Source organism: Marmota monax, unplaced genomic scaffold, assembly GCF_021218885.2.
Source record: "Marmota monax isolate L192 unplaced genomic scaffold, Marmota_monax_Labrador192_F-V1.1 WCK01_AAM20220418_F8-fsc00015, whole genome shotgun sequence".
Lineage (NCBI taxonomy): Eukaryota > Metazoa > Chordata > Mammalia > Rodentia > Sciuridae > Marmota > Marmota monax.
In genome coordinates this window covers 24,185,187-24,194,742 of record NW_026692194.1, presented here as the reverse complement: position 1 = coordinate 24,194,742, position 9,556 = coordinate 24,185,187, and the positions used below count along the sequence as shown (strand labels likewise).

General features: G+C 43.3%; 1 long non-coding RNA gene across 1 annotated transcript; it reads right to left on the bottom strand.

The window, feature by feature from the left end:
- Window positions 1–490: 490 nt before the first annotated feature.
- LOC124080142 (uncharacterized) lies at window positions 491–9,350 on the bottom strand. Its single transcript, XR_006847601.2, has 3 exons — window positions 8,939–9,350; window positions 1,610–1,722; window positions 491–1,061 (listed from the first exon to the last, which is right to left on the bottom strand). It is a non-coding gene; the product is annotated as an uncharacterized LOC124080142 (long non-coding RNA).
- Between the last annotated feature and the right edge of the window lie 206 nt (window positions 9,351–9,556).

Sequence of the window (9,556 nt, the reverse complement as noted above, 5' to 3'; positions counted from 1 at the left end):
ATGCTTTGGGGTGTGTGGATATACATGAGTGAGGACTCTTTGACGAGAAGAGAAGCATCCGAAACTAACTTGACTAGTTTAAGGAACAGAAAGGGACAGATTAGAAGTGAAAAGCACAGTCTGCAGGATTCAAAGAAAAATGGATCCATGGGCCCTGAAAAGACAGAACAAGGTGGCTCTGAAGATCTTCCTAGAACCCTGCCATCCGATGATCCCCTCCTTCTGCCTTCTATCCTAATTTGTCTCTGCTTAAGATTCAGTTTCTGGACCTAGAATCTGGACACACTGTTGTGATCGGGGGCACGGCTCTGTTACTGGCCACCCTAACAAATCCATTCTGGGTTAGGGGAGGGTTGCCAGATTTAGCAAAGGAAAATACAGGATGCCCAGCTAGATTGCATTTCAGATAAACAATGAATAACTGTATAAACATATCCCATGCAACACTTCCTGGATTTGTCTCCCCAATCCTCCCCTCAGCCCCCTGTCACTCCTGAGTGGCTCGGCCAATACCTGAATCCCCTCTGGCTGCCCCAACACACCGTTGGACCTCACACTTGACAGTCTTCAATCTCTCTCAAGACAGCTATGACTGTTATTTCTTTCCCTTTAATTTTAATAATTCAGCTTAGCTTGTCTCAAAAGTATACATTAGCTGACACAAATCAATGTACTTTTTAGCAATCATCTATTATTTATTTCCTCTTGACCTCTATTGAGAAAAAACAACTTTCATTGTCTTCTCCCTTTTACCATATGCTTATGAAAGAGCCCTAATAATAGGTAGTCTTTGTTTAACTCTTTACATTTTGATATCCGTTAAGGTATTCAGTATCGTAAGTCCTCCATGAGTTTGGTGGTTAGTTGGCAGAGGTAATTGATTCCCATTTCACAGATGAGAAATGAAGACTCGGGAAGGCAGATTAGATAAGCAAGTGTAGATCCAGGACTTGGAACAATGAATTCTTTCCTCTTACCTCAAGGACCAGCAAACTTCTAAAGGACCAGATAGTAAATATCCTAGGTTTTGGATGCCACAGGGTCTCTGCTGCAACTCAACACTGCCACAGAAGCACAAAAGCAGCCACGGGAAATACATAAATGAATGAGCAGGTATAACAGTAAGTTATGTTACAGAAACATTTCTGACCCATGGGATGAACTTTGCTAACCGACCCCTGCTCTACACCACACAATAACATTTCCCCATCTTTATAATATAGTCTATCAAATTTTACCTCCCACCAGGATGCCATAATTTTTACTTTTGTCAATATTAAATCATTCTAATTTTTCCTCTCCCTTTTGTTTCTAAGCCTCAGTATTATTGGTACAATAACTAACCTAAGTTCCCACTACCCACTTCTCTCATATATGTGAACGCACCCACCTAGATCCACCCTTCCTCCCCTGAATCCTTCTTTCGCTGCATGTGAGATCAGTTCCAACAGACCTCAGAGGAGGCAGGACATCTCCTGAGGCCCCTGGGGCTGACCCAGATGAGTCATCCTTCCAGCTTCCCTTCTTTCTGGTATTCTCCACCTTCACCATAGCAAGTTTGTCCTACAGAAATTCATGCCTTAGAATAGACCTCTAGGAGCAGGTCTACCTGTAGCCCATTTCAGCCTTGGTCAGGAAGGCAGGGATGGATGTGACTCCTTCTTCAGCCTGTAGAGTGGAAATCTTGCTCAAATACTCTCCCAGGGATAGCAGGAGTACCCCCTAGAACAGGCAAGATAATTTGGCTTACCACAATGGTCACTGGTTAGAGCTCCAGGGGAGTGAGGGGTGGGAACTATGCAAGGAGGCCAGCTGTTTAGATGACTGGGGTTGCAAATCTCAAGTATCGTAATTAACCACCTGGAAACCAAATTCTACATAATGGGAGTCAGCGGAACATGACGGATGCTTCAAGACTAGGATACCAGGCCTTTAACTGGGCTTCATGTGTGCACACGTGTGTGACAACCAAGCCTTAAAGCAAGAGAGACTAGCAATCAAGCTGCCCAAATTCCTCATTGAAAAATAAGGAAACTGAAGCCCAGAGACACCACCTTCGTTTACCATAGTGCCAAAGGGGAAGGATCCATATGGTCTTTATAAATAGCATTTACAAAGACAATGAAAAACTTGATGAATGAAACTGATATTTACAGCTATGAAGCTTTAAAAAAAATTAGGGGGAGGTTCCTAGGGATTGATCCCAGGGCTTGGCACAGTGCTCTATCACTGAGCTGCACCCCAGGCCTTTGTATTTTATTTTCAGATAGGGTCTTGCTAAGTTGTCCAGGTTGGTCTCAAACTCGACTCAGCCTTCCAAGTCACTGGGATAACAGGTGTGGGCCCCTGTGCCTGGCTGAATAACAGTATGTTTTAAATAGAGAGTTTAGAATGTGCCCATCCCAGCACAGCTCAAAAGACGTGCATTAGATCAACTCTTTCAGAAATACTTACGATGTGGTCTTCTCAAGATTTCTCTGTGCCCCAAAGATAGATTTCTCTGGGAACACCAAGAAACCCCTCTAAATTTCTCCATAGTCTCTAAAAGTACCAAGAGGCAGCAAATGTAGAGGACAGGAGGTAGCACTTGGGCTTTAGGTTCCCAAGCTCTACCATTTAGAAGTTGCATGACCTTGAGAAAACTATTAAATTTCCCTAAGCCCAATTTTCCTTTTTGTGAAATGAATACAACAATAGTATTTACCTCATAGAGGACATGTAATAATTAAAGTAGATAAAGCATAGGGCTGACTTACTAGAAGCTTCTCAATAAATACTATTTTTGCAGTTGTGGATGATACCTCTGGGTTTTTTTCTTAAGTTCAAACTCTAAATTTTGGTTGACCACTCTGCAGCCTTTTCTGATGTGAAACAGAGAATCATTTAACAGGAGAGTTGGACACTTCGATGTTAATTATGACCTGGACAAAGAGCTCTGGCTCTCAGAGCCACAGGCAGCCCTCAATGAGCTCACAGCTAGGAGACAAGGTGGCTTTTCTGATCAGGGTTCTTTCTGAGGGGTGGCTCCCAGCCCAGGATCCCAGCTTTCTACAAGGGTTCATGGGCAATAGCAGGTCAGAGGTACAGGAAATTAGGGGAACAGGCCACTAAATGTGAAAAAAGCTATTGCACGGTTTGCTTTGTGGATGAGCTTTCTGGAACTATGATATGTTTTTTTAGTCAAATGGTGTTCTCCTTTGAAAGACTTACAGGTTGAGGGCAAAGGAACTCAGAATTTCTACAACAAACAAGAAGACAAAGGGCCCAGATAAAGTCACCTTTCCAAGATTCCTCAATAGACCAGATTGTAGTATTGACATAATCTTCCCACCATATAATAAAAAGAACAGGCAGAGCATCTAGAACTTCATTTCACAGGTGATAAAGAAATGTGCTAGGTAATACAACTCTTTTTCATATTTCCTGGGCCATTTGGCAGCAGCAGAAAACACTTAACAAAAAAATTCAGAAAAGCTTGATATTGAGTTTGAAAAGTACAAATTCCCATAAATAAAGGAGCAGTATTTAAGACCTTCAGAGCAGTCAGCTTATTATTCCCATTAATGCCAAGAATCTCATTTCGGTTCTTTCTGATTTAAGGTCATTTACTCTGTAAAACTAAATGCTTTGTTGAGCACTGTGCATTGATGCTTGTGTTTTTGGGAAGAGGACGGGGCAAGCTGGGAAATTCTCGTGTTGTATTGAAACACTGGGAGGGAGGAACACCTCTGCTTCTGCTCTGACCCTGATGTACTTCTCTGATCTTCTTCCACTTGGATGGTGATAACTCCATCTGAGCATGGCCGTTGCCAAGGAAGGAATCAGGGAAGTTGTACCTGCCTTGTCAGGTCTGGTTGTGACCTGGTCAGAGGAGCCCTAAGCCAATACTCACGTCTAGAAAGTGACGCCATAACTCAGTGTCCATCTGGATAATAAGAATAGATGCCAAAACAGTGACATATCTTGCTCAGGAATACACAATCAGGGGCAATTTTGTCCCCAGGGGTGCATGTGCTAATGTCTGGAGACATTTTTGGTTGTCACAGCTCAGAACATGGGTACTTTTGTAGCTAGGGTGTGGAAGCCAGGGTTGCTGCTAAACATCCTACAATGCACAGGACAGACCCGCAACAAAGACTTCTTCAGCCCCAAATGTCAACAATGCTAAGGCTGAGAGATCCTGAGACAGAGACACAAAGAGCCTTCAGAGGCAGGACCCTGACCACCTCCCCAGCCTTACTAGACCCTACTCCCCGTCACCTTCTGAACTCCAAGTGCACAGACACCCTCTGGTTCTCACTGTTTCCTTGGGATCTCCAGATCCCTCTGCTTGCCAAGTTCCTTTCATCTTTTTTCTCTAGTTAAGGCTTCTCATCCCCGATCTCAGCTTAGTACATATTTTCTGGGAAATCTTCCCACCAAGACTGAGTCATATCCCCATTGTGTGCCCTCTTCCCTCTGGTTTTTTTCTCTTTGAAAGTATCTCCCTGGCTTTTCTGAACCCCCAAGCTCCCTGCCTCTGAGTGCTTGAGTCTAGGGGCTAATAAGAGTCCTGCCTCTAGAGTCAGAACAGCCCACATTTGACTCTAGCCCTGATGATCCTGGGCAGGTACTTAACTTCTCTCTGTCTTTGTTTTCCTAGCCCCAACATGAAGATAATAACTAGCTCATGGGGGTATTGTGAAGATTAAGTGAGACAGTCTTAGAAGGTGCTTTGAACAGTGCTGGGCCAGTCGTGATCACCATATAAAAGTTTTGCAATTATTTTTACTTCAAGAATTTTGAAAAGCCACTCTGAGACCTAAAGCTACAAAGTAAGAAAGAGATGCAACCTAATCCCAAGAGCATGACCCCATAGTACCAACTTTCAGAAGAATCAAAGCTCAGATCTTTTTGTGGCAGGGGTGTGCATCAAAGTCAGGCACTTCCTCTCCACAGATAGAGAAATCAAGGCTCAGAGAGATTAAGGATTTGGAAAAGGTCACATGGCAGGTATTTTTCTACCTGATCTCTCCCTTCCCCTCCCTTTTGGAGGCGATAACTCCTGTGACTCCTGATCTACGCTACACAAATGATCACTTGGCAACTATCTCCATTAGACTACAGGTCCCTGCTCCCACCTTTCTACAAAAGACCTGAAGTTATAAAATCCAAGCTTATCACAGCAGAATACCAAACAGAAAATTGGCAAGTTTTCTCATGGAGTTGAGGTACTTACGGAACAGCCTAAACAAAAGAAAATTCTAAGCTGGGGTGGGGATGCGGGGGTGAGTAGATCAAAAGCAAATAATAGCCTAAATAATTAAGAAAACACTGGGGCAGACTCCTGCAGCTTTTTGCCCTAAGTCCCTGATCCTGAGAAAGGGCTGCTGAATGTCACTGCAAGACTGCACAAGTAGGGCCACAACTCAGGTGCCTGAACTCCCCTCCACTGCCCTGCTTTGACACCCTCCAAGCCTCTCTTAACAGTTCTTTCCCCCTCCCCATGCCCTATAGGTTTAGGGAAGCATAGTCTTTAGCAATACAGTGAGGTTTTAGCTTAAAACCTGGGACCTCAAATCTTTGCAAGGGATAAAGATCCAGACCATGAATTGACAATGGCCTCTGACCCTGGTGTAGCCATAGCAGAGAACCCAGCTCTGGCTGGAGTCCTGCTCTGTAAGAAGGACATGAACAAACTGGCAGAAGAGAAGTAGAATGGATGAGGCACCTTATTGTGTGAGGGTCAACTGAGAAGGCTTAGTAAGGAACAAACACTTAAGACATGTCTTCAACCAACATGAAGGGCTATTCTGTTCTAAGTTTCCAGAAATAAGACAGTCTGAGCTAACATGAACTTCTACTCCCTCCGCAAACCCATAAAATTACTGGTTAATATATAGAGATATATACATATATATGCATGTATACATTATATATATATATATATATATATATATATATATATATATATATATAAAATTTTACAGATATAGTTGAGCTTATAAAAATAGAACCTTTGTATGCAAGAAATAAAAAGAAGAAACTTCTAGTTAGAGTGGGAACCTTGGGTTGAAGCTTTAATGGTCCAAGAAGATATTTACCAAATATATATGGCTAGTGGCTGGAGTGTTGGTGTCCACATAAGAGCTAAAGATGGAGTTTGGGGACCCTAAAGAGAATCTGGAGACCCTGGGAGGACAGACAGTTGCTTCAAATTATGAAACAATTTATGAGCTCCACTTGTGGACCCAGGGATCCCCAGTGATACTTGTCTCTTTCCAGAGTTGCAGATGAAAACAAAATCACCCCTGAGAAACAAAACCTCAAACACAAGTGTGTTCTACAAATTTCCATTGTTTACCTGTTGTATTGGTCAGGGAACTCCAGGGAAATACAATCAACAGGATGTGTGTGGGGAAAGAAGGAGACACTTTTAAAAATTAGCTCATGTAATTATCGTGAGGTCTGGCAAGTTCAAAATCTTTAGGACAGACCAGTAAGCTGGGGACCCAGGGAAGAGCTGAGGTTACCACTCAAGTCCAAAGTCGGTCTGGAGGCAAAATTCCATCTTTGTCTACTGAGGCCTTCAACTGACTGGATGAGGCCCATCCGCATCATGGACGGTAATCTACTTAAGTAAACTCTATCAATTTAAATGTTAATTACATCTTTAAAAATTTCTTCACAGCACTACCTGAGCAAGACAAGTAGAAAATTACATCTAGGCTCATTGTAGAAACTATAAAACATCATTCACTGAGAAAAATCACCAGGAAGGAAAGAGAGATCACCAAAGGAAAAACACAAACAGGAGACTTGGCATTACTATGGTGGCCAAGAGGGTGATTTCTTGGGCTGAAGGAACCCACCCTACTGTCATTGTAAAATACCAAGCCAAGCTCAACTGTCACTCCAGAGTAGGGGCATCACATCTTCAGAAAAAGACAAGAGAATACATCACTCACAGAAGGAATCTGAGCTGAGAGGAAGAAATGGATTGGAAGAATCAAAGGACAGTAAAGAAATAGATAAATCCAGAAAGAAACATGAAACTTAAGGGAGTGGTTAGAATAAGAGCATTCTAAGAGGCTGAATAATTGTAAAATTCTTACAGTAGTATGCGTGAATTATAAATACTTGTAGTGGCGAACATAATATGTTCTTTCGCTCCTTTCTTATAGTAGAACCTTGATTTTCCGCAGGTGAGCAATGTGCTCAGGTAAAATTACTTCCTTCCCAAGCTCCCTTCCCACGGAGGTGGCAATATGCTTTGATTCCAGCCGGTAAGAGACAAACAAAAGCCTACTAGTGGGCTTCTGGGAAGTGTGCTATGTCCCTTACCCATCTCCCTTTTCTCATCTTCCTACCCGGAATAAGGACAAAATGCTTGGAGGAGCAGGGGCACCTTGTGACCGTGAACAGAGGACAAAGTCACACACTAAGTATGAAAGAAAAGGAGGCTAAAATAACCTGTACTTGATGTGCTTTGACTACTTAACTCTAGCCTTCTTGCTCCAAAATAACCCCCTAGATGTTTAATCTGTTGTTTTCTATTATGTTCAGCCAAGTGTAATCCTAAATTGCACAGTATGATATAATAAAAAAAAAAAATGTTTGATCTTTGTCCTTGGTTCCTGGCACACAGCTCCTAAAACCCTTGGAATCTCCCGAGTGGTGAATGTCATGTATGTTAACAAGATGACCCAGTGGCTGGGGGCCTCTGGATAGCTTTAGGATGTCAGGTCTCCTGAAAGACCAAAGTGTGGTTAGAGAGGTGGTACTTTCAGCTTCACACACCCCCAGCCTCCAGGGAGAGGGGCCAAGGCTTGATTTCTATTACCCACAGCCAATGACTTAAACCTCCTTATATAATGGAACTTCTGTAAAATCCATAAACAAAGGGGTCCAGAGAGTTTCAGAGTTGCCAAGCACATCCACATGCAGAGAGGTGGCACACAGCAACCTCACAGGGACAGAAGCTCTGGCTTGGAACCCTGCCAGGTGCCACCCTATGTAACTCTTCATCTGACCACTTGTGTTTTCTTCACATAAAAAAGTCATAGAAAATCACACGACTTCCCATTTTCTGTGAGTTATTTCAGCAAATTATTGGGATGGTGGAAACCTCAACTTTGTAACCAAGTAAGACTGAAGTGTTGGGTCCATTAGTCACCCAGTACTGTGACTGGATCAGCAGTGAGGGCCATCTTCTGAGACTGAGCCCTTAAGCCTGGAACACCGGTTAGTGTCCAGAGAGTTGGACATGGCTATTAGTGTAGGGGAAACCCACCCATTTGATGTCAGAAGTGTTATGAATCAAAACAGTTCAAAACTGGTAACATTCACAGCATGTTTAAAAATGAAAGGATTAAAAGAAATTACAAATGCATGTGACTTTTAAAACAGTAAGAGAAAATGATAAACTAGCCAACATAATAGAAAGCAATTTAATCATTACCTAAAAATGTCACCTCTGAACCTTGCTTTATTGGGGAACCGTGCTTTTAATACATGAGTTTTTGGGGAGACATTTCGCATCCAAACCACAACATCTGTTATCATAGAGATTTTCAGGAGAAAGAGAAAGAACTTGTCCTGGGTAGGTCTGAAAACAGGTTGTGACCATGAATGGAAGCGACAGAGGGGAACAATGTTGATTCAATCAACAGAGGAACTTCTTTGATTTTCAAACCTTTCCAAAATTTATACAGGTTGCCTTAGGAGGGAGGGAAAGTTCCAAAAGCATGAAGGCTTAAAGCAGAATTTATACAATCACTTAATGAGACGATTGTCCAAATATCAACATATCAGACAGTTAGCCCCACATCTGTCCTGTTCAACACCATGTACCCCATGCCTAAAGCACAGCCTGGCACAATACAGACAAGAACATGGATAAAATCATTTCTCAAGTGGCTTGGATTCAGATGCCCATTCTCCTGCTTTTGACTCTTACCCCATTTGGAGTCCCAGAGTCACCGCAGACCCAGGAGATCAGAGGCTGGGGAAGAGAGGCCAAGACAGAAGAGTAACAGCAAAGCCCAGAGGATAGAAGCCAACTCCACAGAGCACTTCCAAGATCCTTCCTGCCCCAGCAATTCCACTTGGCCACAGTCACTGCTCTGGCCCCAGGCCTGGAGGGAGGTGGTGACAAAGCAGCCTGTAGCAGGACTTTTGGTCAGCACGTCTTGCCTGTGATGTTTACAAGGGAGGAGAGGCAAGAGTGGGAGCAGAGGGGAGCCGGTCACTGGGTCAGACAGACCTATAAACCAGGCCCTTCTCTGTTTCAGCAAAACAGGGGAGGAAGGGTTCGAAGTCTCCAACTCTAGGGGTCCTTAGATAGAGGAGGGACATGGTCTCCGCCCTCGAGAACCCTCCAGTTGGATGGGAAGACACAACTCAGCCTTCTTGGAGCTTCTAGAAGGAATGTGCATAACTCCTCTCTTTAGAAAGAAAATTCAATCTGATGGTGGAGACGTGGCCCCTGCTGTGTGGTTCCGCCCTCTCACATACAAGACCAGGGAGGGAAGGAAATGGCAGACCCAGGAGCAGATCCATTTCTGGGATGGATGGA